This window comes from Mesoplodon mirus (assembly GCF_964341445.2).
Source record: "Mesoplodon mirus genome assembly, chromosome: 13".
Taxonomy (NCBI): Eukaryota; Metazoa; Chordata; class Mammalia; order Artiodactyla; family Ziphiidae; genus Mesoplodon; species Mesoplodon mirus.
The window spans coordinates 5,821,337-5,839,526 of NC_138989.1; the positions used below are offsets into that span (position 1 = coordinate 5,821,337).

General features: G+C 55.1%; 1 protein-coding gene across 25 annotated transcripts in view; it reads left to right on the top strand.

The window, feature by feature from the left end:
* Positions 1–18,190, top strand: part of NCOR2 (nuclear receptor corepressor 2) — a 224,761-nt gene that overhangs the window by 873 nt on the left and 205,698 nt on the right. The window lies entirely within an intron of this gene.

The following is an 18,190-nucleotide window of genomic DNA, read 5'->3' on the forward strand; positions in this document are numbered from 1 at the left end:
GGCCGCCTCCTGGTCCCTCCCCCAGGCTGTGCGGATACTTGGGATGCCACTAGTTTGGGAAGTTGGAATTCGGAGCTGATCCCACTTGGGCTGGACCCGGAGGCCCCAGGCCCTGGTGCTGGGGTAGCACCCCCAGAGACTTGGAGGGGAGTGGGAGGGACCCGTGGGGCGCGCCTTCCCTACCCCGGACGCTTGCAGGGAAAAGCCCGAGGGAGGGAGAGAGGGCTAGGCAGGCGGGCGGGCGGGCGAGACACGCTGTACCTGTGAGCTGCTGTCGCCCGGGCCCAATTAGCGTGGGGCGCCCGGCGTTATTTTTACATTGTAGGTTTATTTTTTTGGCAGCGAGGGCCCTCCCGCCGCCTGTCGTGCGCTCCTGCTCTCCGAGGGTCTGGTGCAGGCAGCGGAGGCGGATCTGTTCTGTCGGCTCAGCCTCCTCCCTTCCTCCCCCTCCTCCTCCACCCCTGTTGGTGAGAACTGGTTTTATTATGATTTTTTTTTTCCCTTTTGCAGATTTGGAGGAAGGATGTGTGAGGGAGGCAGGGAGGAGGGAAGGGGAGAGGATCCCTGTGGAGTTCTGGGCTCGTTGGGTTGTGTTATCGGTGGCCTTGACTTTGCCCTTTTAAAACCAGATCAGGGTCCCCGCGGCTGCTTTGATAGAAGGGGCTCTCCGGGCCAGGAGTGAGCTGGGAGGGCGTCCCAGGGCATTGTTGTGTACCTCGTCGTGGGTGGCCTTTTTTTTTCTTTTTCTTTCTTTCTTTCTTTTTTTTTTTTTTTTTTGGATTGGTGGGTGCAGGGAGAGCCCTCAGAGAAAGGAAGAGATGTGAGCTGGGATAGCTGAGCCTTTCACAGCCGACTCTGCAACTCAACGCCTTGGGTTGGAATCATACTTTTGCCACTTTACTGGCAGTGTGACCCTGGACACATTACTCAACTTCTCTGTGCCTCAGGCTTCTCGTCTGTAAAGTGGGGTAAAAATAGTACCGAGTTCAGAAGGTTGTTCTGAGAAGTGAGGTGGTAATACAGACAAGGTATTTGTATATGTGTTACGACAACCACTGTTCTTATTATGATTCCTGGGTTCTAAAACTTGGCCTTTAATCCAGTGGCCCGGACATTTTGTGAGAAGGGGCTGCCTTGCATTTTGCCTGGAGATCTGGGGAAGGGAAGGGGCCTTCTTTGCACCTCCCTTTGCTTTTCCCGGTGAGGACCGAGAAGGGCAGGTGGCGCCTTCAGCCCATTGAACAGATGCACAGACCGAGTCCGGCTGGCCCGGAGCCGGCGGTGAGCTGGGAAGCGGCGGCGGCGGCGGCCGGTGGGGCGGCTGCCAGGGCATCCCGGGCGCTGTCTGGCTTCCCCGCGCCGGCTGCCTTGTCCCTGCTTGGAAACTTAACCACCGCCGCCGCCGCTGGGTGCCCGGGGAGTCTGCGGTACCCAGACGTGGGGGCGGGAACGCAGCGGGCTCCAGCCCCGGCCTCTTCCCACCGAGCTATTTACGCTTGCTCCGGGATCAATACTATTGATAAATCCATGTAAATGGTAATGTGGCTGTCAGGCCCCGCTGAGGGATGGAGACCCCTGGTGGGGCTGCGCGCACCCCCCTCCCTCCCTCAGCGAGGGTTTGGCTACGTGGGAAGGATTTATTTGGCATAATCCGTTCTTTTCACCCAATTAATAATACTCATACCACCTCCTAAAGATTTCTGAGAGCTCTGCAAACACGAATTTAGCTGCGTGAAAGGCCCGATCTGGGAAGGCTTGATTGTTCCCAGGGCATGGGGGTGGGAGGATTGGCCGGCTTGCCCGCTGGCTGGCGATGGAAGGAGGCCCCAGGAGTCCCGGCCCCCAGCGTCTTGCCATTCAGGCTGGATGTGGAGGCTGCCTGGTCCGGATCCCCCCACCCCCACCCCCGACTGCGAGTTGCAGCGGGGAGGTACCTTGTGCTGTGTTCCCACCCAGACCTGAGGCCTGTGGGTGGAGAAGTTGGAGGGGGCTCCCTTCTTAAGAAGCAGAGATGCACAGGCAGGAGAGCTGGGACTCTCACCGCTTCCTTCCAGTAGCTCTGAGAACAGAAAGTCCCCCACATCAAATGCTGCCTCTGACAGTAGGGGGTTGAGAGCTTTTATTTGTGTGTGTTTTTCCCTCCTCCTCTGTTTCCTCTTCATCTCTCTAATGCCAACGGCAGCCTCCCCAGGTGCCACCTCCGAGACTGGACTCCCTGCAAGGGGAACAGCTTGCGGGAACTGGTCATTCCTGCCCCAGGCACCCAGGAAAGGGGGCCAGGAGGGGACCTGAGCCTGGGCTGCTGCTTGGGGAGGGCCAAGCTGCCCAGGGTCAGGCCAGGGGTGTCATCTTAAAAGGCTTGTCCCATGGGTGGGTATGTGGAGCCCCCAGAGAAGTGATCCTTGGAGAGGGGGGGAAGGGACTTTACGACCTGTCAAGTGAACTTTTGGCCTAGGAGCTGGAAAATACTATGTATAATATAATAGTAATAACAGCCGACACATAGAAAGCACTTACTATGTGCCAGGATCTGCCCTCAACAGGAATCTACCCCTTTACTCTTCATTACCATCCTGTGAAGTCAGGGCTATTATTATCCCATTTTATAGATGGTGAAATTGAAACACAGAGAGGTTAAATGACTTGCCCAGGGTCACACAGTTTGGATGCGGAACCAAGAATTAAGACCTGGCATTACTCATGGTCGCTTTGGTGCAGCAAGAATGAACATACTGCAGACCTGCTCTGTGGAGCTGCCATAGAGGATAGGAAAAAAGAAATTATGTTTCTTATTTGAGCAGCACCTGCAGATCTTTGCCCCAGGGGGCAGGAGACTGAGAACTTGTTCTTTCTAGGATTTGGGGAGGGGCAGTGCCAGAGGCAGGTCTGAAGTTTCTTTGAAGTCTCCTTTTATCTTAAACATTCATGCAAATTTGGCATTCGCTCTGGCGATGGGGCTGTGTTTATTTTGAAATGAAAACATGGTTTTGAATTATTTAGCATGGCATATAACGAGACTCCAGAAAGCTGCATCAGATGAGTGCCTGTACGCTGGCGGGCAGCCCTGGGGTACTTTGTAGCTGGAGACCTTGAGAGGTCCTGGGGCAGATGACAGCTTTTTCCTATTTTCCAGATGAGGGCGCAGGTCAGAGGTGCCAGGCCAGCCCAAGGTCGCATGGTTGTGTGACTTTTGCTTATGATGATCAAAATCATCATCATTATCTTTCTTTTAGACCGAAGTGAGGCTTTTCTGCCTGGGCACTTCCATACCACCACGCCCAGCTGGGCTCAGGCTAGCCCTGGGGGAAGGAACTTTCCGTTTAAAGATCCATAAAGAATCATCCTAAACCAACAGTAGAGGACAGTCTGGGAGTGTTTTGTCCGAGATCCGCACCTCTGATCATTTCAAGTTCTGGTGAGTTGAAGTCCCGGCTTAGCGATATGTAAGCAGAGTGCCCCGGGGCTGGTCCCTGCCCCTCTGAAAGTTTGGGTGCCCTGGCCTGTACACTGGGCACAGGGCCCACTGGGGGTAGGGGAGAGGAGTAAGGGGCTGAAAGTGAGAGCGCTGAGTTTGATGTTCAGCCCTACAGTTTCAAGCTGTGTGACTCTGGACTGGTTACCTAACTTCTCTGAGCCTCAGTTTGCTCATCTCTAAGATGGGGATGATGATGATGATGATGATGCTACTTCTGATTTTATTGTTGTGAGGACCCGATGGATGTCATGATATATCACAGGAGCTGTTGCTACTTTGCCCCCCACCAACCATTGGAGAGGAAAGGCTTCCTGCTGTAGAATTTATTGTTCACCCCAGGTCCTCACTGACAGGCTGGTTGGACACAACCCCTTCCTCCCTCTAAAGGGCTGCTGGGAGGGATCCTCTCATGGCATAGTCTCTTCACCTGAGCCCCAGGCCTGGGCTTGTTGCTCTCTGGAGGCGGCAGGCTCCTCTCCTGTCGGGCTGGTTGGTGATTCACAGATGTGCCCAGCTCTCTCCCTGGGCCCCTGAAGGCTGAGGTTTTCCATTCCGCCTTTAATCCCCCAGCGCCTGTCAGGCACTGAACTTGGAGCGCTTGGGCAGCCTGGAAAGTGGGGGGAAGCCTGATGGGGAGGACACAGGGAGCCTCCTGGGGGAGGGCCGAGCTTCCCCTTCACCTGGCAGCGGGGGGCAGGGATGGTTCTAGAAAGGGCTCCTTTGAAGTCAGACCTGATTCAAATCCTGCTTCCCTCAGTTAAAAACTCAGCGAAGTCTCTGAACTTGTGGCCTCAGTTTCCTTATCCTTAAGTGGGGGAGGGGTGGAAAATAACGCCCCCTCAGAGGACTGTCCACAGCTGCACTGCCCAGTCGCTCCCAGCGATGGTGGGAACTGTTCTAGATCTTTGCTGTCCCGTAGCCACTAGGTGTGTGTGGCTCTTGAGCGCTTGAAATGTGGCTAGCGCTGTCGGAACTGGTAATTTTATTCCATGTTAATTAACTTAAATTTAAAAAGCCACATGTGGCTGTGCCTGATCAGAAGGCCCAGGACTGGATGATGAAACAAGATTCTGTGTATGGGAGCAGGGCCTGGCTCTTAGCAGCTGAGTGTTTTCCTTCTTTTGTGTGTTTTTTCTCTGCCTGGTGCCACTGTATCCTTGTCATCTTGGAAGGACACACCCCCTTCTGTGGTCCTGTTTCCCAGCAAAGCCTGAGGCTCTCCTGGGTGCTGGCCCAGGCTCCTGTGCCCTCCGTCCACCTCCCCTTGCCCCCGTTCCTAATGTCCCCACCCCCTCCTGTCCCACCAGCCTCTGGGGCAGCTCTGACCAGGAGACCTTTCTGTGATGGTGCGAACGTTCCGGACCTGCCCCATCTGCCCAACACCTTAGCCACCCTCCACTCTTCAGGTGGCACTGAGCACCTGAAGAGATGCTAGTGCCATCTAGGATCCGAATGTTATTTGCTACATGATTTTTTTTTAAAATTTATGTTACTTATTTATTTGGCTGCATTGGGTCTTCGTCTCTGTGCGAGGGCTTTCTCCAGTTGCGGCGAGCGGGGGCCACTCTTCATCGCGCTGCGCGGGCCTCTCACTGTCGCGGCCTCTCCTGTTGCGGAGCACAGGCTCCAGACGCGCAGGCTCCGTAGTTGTGGCTCACGGGCCCAGTCGCTCCGCGGCATGTGGGATCCTCCCAGACCAGGGCTCGAACCCGTGTCCCCTGCATTGGCAGGCAGATTCTCAACCACTGCGCCACCAGGGAAACCCTGCTACATGATTTTAATACATTTAAAATGTGAGTGGTGGGCACCGTCCCTCTTGGGCAGCTTGACCTTAGAGCCTTGCTTTCTCTGTTGACTCAGGACCAGAGGCCTGAATTCAGGCCACTGGCTGGATGTTCTCACCCTTCTTGGTCCTACCAGGCCACTGTCCCTGAGACTGGAGAGCTGGCTCAGTGTCCCCCACTTCCTTCCCTGGCTGTCATTTCTCGAGCACAGGAGACAGCCCCAGGTCTGTGCAAAGTGTGGGCAGCTCCCACTGTGAGCTGAGCTCAGGTCCATGGGTCTTGGACTCAGGCTCAGAGGAATCCCGGTTCGTAGAGATGATGGTCCAGCCCCCGCCTTGTCTGTTTCTGCACCTGCAGATACATCCGGAAGGCCTGCTTCCCATAGGGGCCACCATGGTCCATATGTTTTTCTGCTATGAATTAACACATTATGGATGTCTTTCCATGTAGATAACAACTAGATTAACTTTTTTGGGGGGCAAGGGATAACGTTACTTTTATTTTTCATTTGAAAAATACAGAAAACCAAAAAGTAACGCACTGAAACCCTGCTACTTGCCTCGGGCTTTATAAAAATGTGTTTTACTACAAGAAAAAGCATGGGCCTGTTAAAAAATTAAAACAGAGCCCAGAGGTGTCGAAGTAAGTCTCATTCCTGTTCCTACCATCCCATTTCTGTCCCCCAAGGCAGATACACGTGGGAAAAGTTTCCTCTCAGAGATACTCTGGCCATATGTCCGCCTGACAGGGACTTGGATGTGTGTGCTCCGTTTAAAAACAAGCACACAAATGATATCACATCCTATTCACATCTTACTTTCCTCCTTTAAATTATAATACATCTTAGGAGTTTATTCTGGAATATATAGAGAGCAGCGGTTAGCAAACTACGGCCCGCGGGCCAAATCCAGCCCACCTCCGCTTTTTTATATGGTGCGCAAGCTAAGAATGGTTTTTACATTTTTTGATGGTTGAAAAAAATAAACAGGAGAAGAGTATTTTGTGACGTGAAATTAAGTGAAATTCAAATTTCAGTGTCTGGAAGTAAAGTTTTATTGGAACGCAGCCATGCCCATTCATTCATGTTTAGTCTGTGGTGGTTTTCAGGCTATAGCAGCAAAATTGAGGAGTTGTGACAGAGGCCGGAAGGCCTCCAAAGGCTAGAATATTGATTCTACTGCCCTTTACAGAAGACGTTTGCTGACCCCTGATAGAGAGCTCCCACAGTCTTTTTTTTTTTTTTTTTTTTTTTTTTGCGGTATGCGGGCCTCTCACCGTTGTGGCCTCTCCCGTTGCGGAGCACAGGCTCAGGACGCGCAGGCTCAGCGGCCATGGCTCACGGGCCCAGCCGCTCCGCGGCATGTGGGATCCTCCCGGACCGGGGCACGAACCCGCGTCCCCTGCATCGGCAGGCGGACTCTGAACCACTGCGCCACCAGGGAAGCCCCTCCCACATTCTTTTTAACTTCAGCATAACCTTCCAGGGTTATGTCAAGGAAACTGGGGCCCTGATGAGTTTGAGGGTCGCACCGAGCAGGCCCCAAAACCCCTCCTTCTGCCTGGCTCGCTGTTCTTGCTGAGTTACGCTGATGCTGTTGTAGAATGCAGTAGGGCAGTGGGGATGGTTAAAGCAGATGACCTTTGGCACCATTTTTTGGCCTCTCAGATGATGTTTGAGGCTATAATCCCTTCTGTCCGGCGCTACAGAGTTGCTGTAACACCTTCTGTGTGGTGCTACATAGTTTTCACAAATTTTTGCAAAGTCTCTAATCCATCTTGTTTCCCTCTTTGCTTTGAGTGTTAGGATGCTCGGAGCCAAGTTTGCAGCCTGCCTTCAGCAATCTGATCTGGTCTGTGTTTTGGTTTTACCAACTTCATCCTGATTTCAGATTGGTTTGTCCCTGATTTTTCTTTTTGTCTTGACCTTGCTTTCTGATTTTTTAAATAATTAATTAATTAGTTTATTTTTTGGCAACGTTGGGTCTTTGTTGCTGCGCGTGGGCTTTCTCTAGTTGCGGCCAGCAGGGGCTACCCGTCATTGCACTGCACGGGCTTCTCATTGTGGTGGCTTCTCTTGTTGCGGAGCATGGGCTTTAGGCGCGTGGGCTTCAGTAGTTGTGGCGCGTGGGCTTCAGTAGTTGTGGCGTGCAGGCTCAGTAGTTGTGGCACACGGGCTTAGTTGCTCCGCGGCGTGTGGGATCTTCCCAGAACAGGGCTCGAACCCGTGTCCCCTGCATTGGGAGGCGGATTCTTAACCACTGTGCCACCAGGGAAGCCCCTTACCTTATCCTATGCATTCATGACAGTTGTCTCAGTTCTTGAGGGGTGGGCTGGAGCAGACAGGAGTAGGGAAGAGGAAAACACTTGCGAGATGTTTCCAGGTTTGTGCCCCCTGCGTGCCTGCGGGGTGGTGGGTGGGTGGTCTCCTAACAGGTGATTCCAGAAGGAAATCAAGGCCCCAGGGAGTGTCTTAACCAAGGTCATACCCTGGGCAAGAACCAGGGTCTTTGGGTGTCCATCCTGGGTCAGACTTGGGAAGGTGACCGTGAGCGGGTTGGAAGGTGCAGGATTCCTATTGGAGGCCCCGGGGCCCTTGGGGGCCACTTGGCCTGAGGGAAGACCCTGCAGTGGGGTAGGTGACGAGCTTACCACTCCTGGGTGGAGGGTCACTCCCGTCTGTTCCATACCCGGGGCCCAGGGATCTTGGAATGGTTGCGGTGGCGGTGCTGCGGGTGTGTCCGCATGGAGGGGCCTCTGGGCTCCGGTCCCAGCCTTGGTGCTCTGTGGATGCTTTCCAGTGTTTCTGCTTCCTTCTGTTGACCCTGGGATATTCCTCTGAGCTGGAAAGGAAGTGGGAGAAAAAGTAACCGACGGGTGGAATCAGATGAGACCGGCAACTGGCCACCCACTGGAGGGCATGTGTGGGTGTGTCTCCCGGAGACCCGGGGGCCCAGGCTCTCTGCCTCCTGTCTCCTGGGGTTGGCTTGGTTTTTGGTGACGTGTGTTTGTGTTTTAGGGCTTGTGAACAGAGCTCAAATGAGCCACGGGGCGGAGTCTGGTGTCTGCCTCTTACTGGCTGGCTGTGCGATGCAGCCTAGGACAAGTAATGGAGCCTCTGTGCAGAGCTTCTCAGTTTACTCACCAGTGAAATGGGGTGATGAATGACACACGACCTCAGAGGGTCTGGTGAGGCAAAGGGAGCTGAGGGGCCATTTGAGGCGTGAGTGCGTGCTTCAGGCCGAGTCTTAGTCCCTCTCCTTCCTGTCTGCGGCTCGTAAACCCTCGGAGCCCACCCTGGGGCCAGGCAGGTAGATCCAGCAGCCTCCTTCCCTTTGTCCCAAAGGGGCTTCAGGCCCGATCTGTCCCAAAACGGACCCGCGGTCCCCCCTCGCCCCCCGACCCCCCAGCCTGGGCTTCCTCCCTGAGTGTGGGGCCGAGCCAGAGAGCTGGGGGTCACCCCAGCTGCCCTCTCACCCGCCCAGCGCCTGCAGAAGCCTCCATCCTGCCCCCAGTCTGTTCTGTGAAGAGCTGCTGGGTGGACCCTGTGGGTGAGTGCCCTGACCTGACTCAGAGCCCCATGAGCCCTCAGGGCCTCCCGGCACTTCTTGCATGAAATCCAGGCCCTTCTCACTGCCTTGGAGGCCTGTCTGCCCCGGCGTCTGCTGACCTCCGACCTCCCCTTGGCGGCCACCCCTGCAATAACTGTGTGCTGTGTTGGGGGGGAGGGGGGACTTCTGGCCAGGAGGTCAGGAGGGGTGGGTGGGAGGGGAGTGGATTTTTCTCTGTGGCCCAGGGGGCCTCTCTGAGAGATGCTGGCAGTCAGAAGTCCCTGAGGCCAGGCCTGAGGGTGCACACAGCAGGGGGCCCCGTGGGGAGGGGGTGCCTCGGGGGTCCCTGCTTGTCCTCACGCTGAACTCTGGTGCCCGCCGCAGACCCTCCGGGAGCATCGCCCAGTGCCGTCCCCGTGGCCATGGCAACTGCCTGGCACCGCGGCCCTGCTCGTTAGGCTAACGAGGCGAGCCTGCTGGGCCAAGGTGGGGGGTCGGGGACGTGCTGCCCTGGGGCTCAGTGGGGCTTGTCTGCCAAGCCACCGGCCACCACCGGGCCAGGAGCGGAGCGGGGGCCCTGGAGGGATGCTGCAGAGGCCAGCGGGAGTCAGGGGTCACCAGGGTCCTGGGGCTTGGGCCAGGTTTGCAGGGTGGGGTTCTGGTGGGAATTATGTGTGGTGGTGACTCCTGGGTAACTCCTGTGACCAGTTAAACTAGGGGAGGATGAAAGCGGGGGGAGAGATTGGGAGGCGCCCACTTTTCCTTGCCCCCCACACCCACCGACACCGTCTGCCACCCTCCTAAGTATTCTTAACCATTTTCACTTCTGCCCACTTCTGCTGCCTGCACTCCATCTAGGCCACCGTACTGGGTGGAATAGTGTCCCCTCCCCCAATTCATGTGCTTCCCAGAACCTCAGAAGGAGACCGTACTTGGAAATAGGGTCGCTGCAGATGTAATTAGTTAAGATGAGGTCGTGCTGGAGTAGGGTGGCCTTAAATCCAGTAGGACTGGTGTCCTTATAAGAATAGAAAGTCGTGTGAAGACGGAGGCAGAGAATGGAGTGATGCGTCTACAAGCCGAGGATTGCTGGCTAGATCCATGGAACAGACTCCCTCGGAGCCTCCAGAAGGGACCACTCCACCCGACACCTTGATTTCAGACTTCTGACCTCCATAGCTATGAGAGAATAAATTTGTATTGTTTTAAGCCCCCTAGTTTGTGATGAGTTGTTACAGCAGCTCCAGGAACCTAATACAGCGCTCATCATCACTTGCTTGGACTATTGCAGTAGCCTCCTCACCAGTCAGCCTGACCATCTGTTCCCCACATGGCAGCCAGAGGGTTTTCTTTTAGGCCTGTCCCTCCTGTGCTCAGAGCCCTCCCATCTCAGACAGCATAAAAGCCAACTCTTTATCTTGCTTAAAAGTCCCTGCACAGTCTGTGCCCCGCCCCTCCCACCCTCCACCAATTCCCTTTCTGATCTGTTCCCCTTGTTCCCACTCTGTACCAGCCACACTGACCTCCTTGTTGAAATTTACCTGACATGTGTCTGCCTCAGGATCTTTGCACTTGTTCTGCCTGCAACACTCTTCCCCCAGGTGTCCGTGCGACTTGCGTCATTTCTCTGCCATCTTTGCTCAGATGTCACCTTTTCTGTGGGTCCTTCTCTGGTCTTAATTAAAATCGTACCCTCTCCTCCTCAAGCCCTCTCCTTCCCTCCTTCACGTGTCTCCTTCTGATGAACTATGGTTTTATCTGTTTAGCTTGCTGTTGTCTGTCATCCCTGCTAGAATGCATGTTCCAGAAGGGCAGGGACTTTGGTCCACATTCCCTGCTGCATCGCCATTCTAGAACAGCTCTGGACACACAGTAGGTGCCCAATAAATGTGTCGAATGTCAGGTTCTGGCTGGGCGTGGCCTGACCTGGCATCCCAATGCAGGATGTCTTGGGATCCCAAGTTGTCTGCCTTTCCCTGCATCTGATACCTTTTCCCTCACCTGTGGCCCTCCTCAGACCCCCGGAGGTCGCTGGGCCTTCAGCTGCTCCCTCCCTGTCTTTCCTGTGGGTGGTCGTGACAGTCCCCTGCAGAGCAGAGCTGATTCCTGAGCTCTGGAGTGGCTGAGGTTTGAGATAATAAGGTCCTGGCTACTTCAGGCCTCAGTTTTCCCATCCACGAAATGGGCACAATCAGGTGGCTCATCTCTCGAGGCTGTTGGGAGCGTTAAGTGAGGTCACACAGGAAGGGGCTTGCTGCCTGACGCTGAGAGCACAGAGAAAGACCTCAATCCGATTGGTGCTTGGTGGCGGTGGTGTCAGTTTGCTGTGCTGGTTTTTAGAGGAAGGATGAGGCATCATAGCCGGATGACTCCAGGTGCCTGGGGGACTTTAAGCCCGTGTTCCCTTAGGCAGGTGGCCTCTGTCTGCTCTTGTGGCCTGAGACGTCTCCTTCTTGGCCCCATGTGCCTGTCCCCTCCATCACAGGGAGGTAAGCTCTGCAGGGTCCGAGGCGGGCATTCCCAGGGCCTGTGAGGCCTGTCTGTTGTTTGCTGAGAGAGAAGACCCCAGGTAACTTCACGAAACCCAGGGGCAGGAGGAACCCTTCTCCCTTTCTTGGGCTGGGTTCTTCTTTCACTCTGTGCCTCAGTTTCTGCATCTGTAAAATGGCGGTAAATGTCTTCCCTGCCTCCTAGGGGAGTGGGCTGGATTAGGGCACCTGGGGTGGCCTCTATGATGGTGACCTGCCGTGGACAGGTTGTGTGCATGCCATCTTCCTCCCCACCTTCCTTGTCTGGTCTCTGGGCAGGGCTAGGGGCTGAGCTGACAGAGGTTTTATGGGCGAGCTCACTCCGTGTTGTTGTATGTTAGCTCATTTAAGCCCCACGATAACCAGAGCCCCACAAGGACCACAGTGACAGCTGTGGCCAGAACTGTTAATTTCCCTGTTTAATGATGGGAGAATCAAGGCACAGAGTGGTGATGTCATTGGTTCAGGGCACATGGCTTGTAAGCGCTTTCCTTGGTGGGTGTCTGTCACAGGCAGGACCTAGCCTTTCCTCCTGTCTCCCTTGCCCATGGACTGTGGATCCCCGGGCAGGGGGGTCGGCCTGGGTCCACCATGTGCCCAGCCCTGGGCACCTCACCTCACCTCTCTGCCCTGGCCTGGCCTGTTTCCCTCGAGGTCACACTCCCAGGCTCCCCGCAGGCTCCTGGGCTCTGCCTTGCAGGAAGCTGACCCCGCTGTCTAGACTATAAATAGCAGCCGCAGCGGCAGGCAGGAAGCTGCACCTCATGGCACCTGGGCTCTGGCTGCTGCCCCCTTGCTGCATCGCCTCCTGGAACTGTGCTTCTCCCAGTGGGAATGCCGAGGTGGAAGAGTATGTGCACCCCAGGCGCTGCTCTGCAGGTTTGCTGTGTGACCTTTGGGCCCCTGTTGCCCTCTCTGTGCCCCTAAGCCCCTGGCCATGTGTCCGGGATGCCTCTGAGCTCCCCATGCTGTAAAGAGCGCCTCCACGGTGTTTGGATGGCAGCCAGGGAAGTGTGGAGGGTTTGGTGGGTGCTATGACACTGGGGGGACGGGTAAGTGTTTTCCTTGGAGGGGAGGTAAGTGAGAGGGGGGCATTGAGGGAGCCTGGGGAGGGGAGGTGGGCCCTTTCCAGAAGGGTGGAAGGGATGTGGAGGAGGATGAGGTGGAGCTGCCTGGAGGGTCCTGGACTGGGAGGCAGGCCATGGGGCGGGCGCCGGGCATTTGAGACCCATCTTGTTTACTGGGTTGCTGTGTAATTTTTGTACAACCTCTCTGGGCCTTGGCATCCTCCTCCCAGATTTCCTGGCAGGAAAGAGACGCACAAGGGTTTTGAAGCAAGGAGAGTATTACATCGTGTCCTCTATCATCTTTCGCGTTGCGATGGCTACTATTGTTAATATCGTTACGTTGTCATGGGGCAGGTTTCACCTTGTCCCTGTCCATACTGCCAGGTCCTTGGAGACCCGGCTCTTGGGCAGGGGTCAGTGAGGTGTGGTCATCAGCAGCCATGGGGGGAGGGTGCTGACTCACACCAGGGATGCCCCTAGTGGCCGTGCTGCTGGGCACATTGGGTGGCCTCTGCTTCCCCAGTCCCTGCTCACCACCCATCAGCTGTGTAGTGAGGGCTTGGTCCTTTGGGTGGTCTTCCAAGCATGAGTCGTGTTACCGGTCAGTTGAACCTTGCAAAGCCTTCCGTTTTCCCAGAGGTTGTTTGCTTTGTTGGTGCCAGTGGCATTCTTGACCTAGAATGCAGGGCCATGAACGTTTCAACAGGGCGTCTTCCCTGTTATGGATCTTGCTGGAGTGGGGGATGAACAATAGGGTGATTTGTGACTGGCCCCCAAAACCCACAAAAGTTGCCCAAGAAAATTGATCGATGAGTTATTTGTTGTCATCTTAGGGAAGTCTCTAGTGATGAGCCACAGGGCTCTGCCTGAGTCACATTTTCATCAAAGGCTAGACTGGGCACCCTTGGGGTACGTGTTCACCATACAGATGACGGAACGGGGTGTGCCTGCTCTGTAGGAGTGGAGAGACCGAGTCACGTGGACTTGATACTTGCCTGCTGGAGCTCAGGGTTTGTGAGATGGGCCTTTGGAGCAGTTCCCTCGAGGCCCAGAGATTTTTGGAGCCTGTGGGAAGGAGGATAATGGTCTCCTGCAAAGATGTGCGTGCCCCTGAACCCCAGAACCTGTGACTGTGCTGTGTTACATGGCAAAGGGGAATTAAGCTTGCAGATGGAATTAAGGATGCCAGTCATTTGACCCTGAGGTGGAGGAAGTTATCCTGGATGATCCTGGTGGTCTCACAGAGGTCCTTATATGGAGGAGGCAGGAGGTTAGTCCAAGAGATTTGAAGATGCTGTGCTACTGGCTTTGAGGATGGAGGAAGGGGCAAGGAGCCAAGGAGTGCAGGCAGCCTCTAGAAGCTGGAAAAAACAAGGAATGCGGGCTCGCGGAGAGCCTGCTGCAGGGACACAGCCCAGCCGACACCCTGATTTTCGCCTTGTTCGATTCATTTCAGACTTCTGACCTCCAGAACTGTGAGATAAGAAATCTGTGCTGTTTCAGGCCACCGCGTTTGTGATCATTTGTTACAGCAGCAAGAGGAAACTCAAACAAGAGCCCTCATCTTCCCTGAGACCCCTAGCAGCCAGGTGCCACCTGGTCATTTAGACCGTGTGTGTCCCTGCAGCCAGTGACCTTGGAATCAGGTGACCGCTCCGTGTCTTGCCCTTGCCCTGGGGCTATGGGTGAGGGACACAGAGCGAACAGAAGGACCTGCAAACTGTACAGGGCTGTGCTGGAGAAAAAAATGAAATGCAAGGGCTTCCTTGGTGGCGCAGTGGTTGAGAGTCCGCCTGCCGATGCAGGGGACGCGGGTTCGTGCCCCGGTCCGGGAAGACCCCACATGCCGCGTAGCAGCTGGGCCCGTGAGCCATGGCCGCTGGGCCTGCATGTCCGGAACCTGTGCTCCACAACGGGAGAGGCCACAACAGTGAGAGGCCCGCATACTGCAAAAAAAAAAGAAAAAGAAATGCAAGAAAAAAAATCTAGAAGCAGAGAGATGACCATTTGGAGGTTTTGGAGCGGGGAGGGAGTGGTGTGAAGTAGGGATGTTTGTGTGTTCATTTTTTCTTTTTTCCTTCAAATCCGGTGGGGGTACCTGGCTCCAATGAAGGGCCGGGGGGAAAAAACTGTGTCCCCAGCCTGTCCGCCCAGCTGTGACGAGCCACAGATGATTCTTCTGGGTGGGGTCTCCCAGGGGGCAAGTGCTCCACATTCTCGGAGCAGACGGGCGATGCCACATGCTGCTTCCTTCCCGGCTTTATTGAAAAGAAAGAAAATGGCCCACGCCTTCGGCCCGAAGGCCCTCTGGGCCGGCGTCCAGAAACCTGAAGCCTGCAATTAAATGAAACTGGATCCTTAGGTGGGGAGAGCTTCTCTTGCCTGAAGAGGAGGCTCTGGAGACCAGGCCCTGGGGAACCACTGCTCGTGGATAGGCTCTATGGGGTCTGGGGGGCAGAAAGGCTGCCACGGGGAGACGGTGGGAATGTTCTAGCCAGCCTGAGTCCAGGAGGCTGGGCTCTGGGCCACTGGCTAAAGTGGCGGCTGCCTTTTATTAAAAAAAAAAATAATAAAAATTACAGGTGACTTTCTGGTCATTTGAGTTTCCTCCCCAGAGACTGCCACTTCTCCACTGGACATGTGCTCGTCTAAAGATGTTGTCACACTTGCAAGGGCCTCTGCATGGTTTCCTGCACGGCCTGGGGCCCCCGTCTCATCTCCAGGCTGGAAAGATGCACGTGGCCGTGTCTTTCTGTGTTTGCCGCTCTGCAATTTGCTATTAGAATGAGCCACAGGACTCTGCCAGTTTTGTAGGTCAAAAGTGGTCGAATATTGACAGCTTTTATATAACTCAGCCTAGTAATTTCCTCTCCACGTTGAGACAGGCAAGCAGACTGGAGTGGTCCCGAGCAGGGATTCTGATGGTGTGGGTCCCCATCCCTCCTGGCCTCTTTCCAGCTGTGAGGTGTCACTCTGTGCCTCAGTTGCCCTATATGTAAAATAGGGACTGAAATAGTACCTATTTTCTAGGATCATTTTGAGGATTCGAAGTGTAATACACAAGGCGAATCGTGTACCTATTATTGTTATTTTTATTTATTTTTTTTTTTTTTTGCACTACGCGGGCCTCTCACTGTTGTGGCCTCTCCCGTTGCGGAGCACAGGCTCTGGACGCGCAGGCCCAGCGGCCATGGCTCACGGGCCCAGCCGCTCCGCGGCATGTGGGATCCTCCCGGACAGGGGCACGAACCTGCGTCCCCTGCATCGGCAGGCGGACTCTCAACCACTGCGCCACCAGGGAAGCCCCTATTATTGTTATTTTTAAAAATTCCCTGGTGGTCCAGTGGTTAGGACTCCGTACGCTCACTGCCGAGGGCCTGGGTTCCATCCCTGGTTGGGAACTAAAATCCCTCGAGCTGCGTGGTGTGGCCAGAAAAGAAAAAAAAAAAAAAGAAAATAGGATTTTGCAACGTGTTGGTGCAGTTAGATCTAGTTGATGAATTTTAAGTTCTGTAGAGATAGTATCTCGTCACGGGGATACAGGCCATGTGATTGGTGTATTCCCTAGACACCGCTTGGGTTGACTGCCGTGTTTGGAGCTTCTCTGAGTGCCTCCAGGTGCTCACGTGCTCTCCTCCTCCACGTATTCCTGGGAGTGGGACTGCTGGCTTGTGGCTCTTCCAGCCGATGCTGGCAGGTTCTGCAGGGGGCTCCCCTGGCTGGCCCTCTGTGGTGGGGTGTGAGATCTCCCCATGGCCAAGGCCTTGGGTAGGGCGTGTGGCTCGACAGCTGCTTTATGAAAAAGACTTTCTTGATTTTCAGAAGCAGAACCAACCTGTTCTCTGTATTTTTCTTTTCTTTTATTTCATTTTATTTTATCTTATTTTATTTATTTTTGGCCATACCACATGGCAAGGGTCTTAACCGTTGGACTGCCAGGCAAGTCCCTGTGTTCTCTAGAAATTGGAAAATTAAGACACAAAAAAAGCCTGCACACACACAAAAAAGAAAAAAATACAACCATGTTCTCACCACCCCCCCCCCCCGCCCGAGAGACAGACTGTTGGCATCCTGGTGTCTGTGGGTTTTGATGGAAAGGAACAGCTCAGACTGTTGCTGCCTGGAAGTGGGGAGAGTTCGGGAACGGGAAGCTATCTAGATTCTGCAGCCCGCACTTCTAGACCTGGTGGGTCGGAATCCTCAGGAATGGGGCAGGTAATTGCCGGCTCTGGGGTGGGGCTTTGAGTCAGTTGGACCCGGGACCGTCCTCAGCCCTGCAGTTGTTGTGTGACATTGGACACGAAAACCTCACCCCTGTGATCTCGTCCCCTTGCAGGGTTTTGTGCAGCTCTGCACACTGTAGGTGCTCAATTAAGCAGGATTTCTCAACCTGGGCATTGCTGACATTTGGGCTGGATACTTCCGTTTTGGCGGCTGTCCTGCGCACTGTAGAATGTTTAGCAGCATCCCTGGTCTCTACCAGTGGTACCCGCCACCCTTTGTGACAACCAGGAATGACTGCAGACATTGCCCAGGGTCCCCTGGGGGGCACAGACACTCCCCAGGACGCCTGTGGTACATGAGGGCTGTTAGGAGGGCAGAGAGGTCCCGTGAGGGAGTCTTCCTTGGTGTCTGTGTCCAGCATGTAGATTTTGTTCATTCAGATGTGCTCACTGGGTCCCTACTGTGTGCCAGGAGCTGTCCCAAGTGCGAGGATGTGGCTGGGACCACGCCAGGCATGAGCAACCCCACCCAACCCCCCAACAGGCATAGACGGGCACTGCCCACTTGCCCCGGCTTGGCATTGGCGTATGGTGGTGACTTAAGGCCCGTTCCTGCCTCAGTCTCCTCATCTGTGAAGTGGGGGAGGTGTTGCCCTGAGGGTTGCCGGTGATCCCGCAAGGAGCTCTGTCGCCTTCGTGGGCTGGCTGTTTCCTTTCCGGGCCTCAGTTTCCCCATCTGGAGAGTGGCATTCGTGGTAGCACTTGCCTTCTGGGAGGCTGTGGGGATTAAGAGCCTCTTTGCCCGGGCACGGGGCGCACAGTAGGTGCTTTGTGACGGTGAGCAGGTGACCTGTGTGCACAGACTCGGAAGGCCAGTGTGCACACACCTGCCCTTGGGGGGGCGCTGCAGCGGTCCTTGCCGGGCTGGGGCTGAGGGTGGGCAGGGTGTCCTCTCCATGCCTGGCTGCGAAGGTGGGGGTCTTGGCTGGAGGGGCTCAGCTGCCCTCCTCCCCGGGTCCCCGAGGAGCCGGCTCAGTGGAGATCCCTAAGGCGATTAAGTGGGTTCATTTGATCCGGAACGTGAACTTGAGCAGGCGGCTTATCTCCTGGAGATGAAAGCCCGGCTGGCGGGGAGCCACCTGGCCCACGCAGGGAGTGCGGGATTTTCTCCTCCACCCCCTGCCCAGCCGGGGCCTGCGCTGGGGCCTTTTACCCCCACCCGCCTCCAGCCCCTTCAGCCACATGCGATGATGGACCGAGGGCCAGGTGCTTTTCCGGGTCTCATAGCGGCAGGCACTTGCCGCGTTCATTCGTTTGATCCTCTCAATCTCGCGAGCTAGCAACGACCGCATCATCGCTTTCCCTGCGTTACAGGCAAACAGCTAAGGCTCAGAAAGGTCGGCTAACTTACCCAGAGCCACACAGCATCCCGACAGCCCCTGACGATATTTAGAGCATATACTTGGAAAATCCCCTTTACTCCTTGGCACTGAAATTCCTCCTGCACACGGTCTTGGCTTTGCACAGAATTAACAACGACAGTAACAACGATCCGTGTACACTGT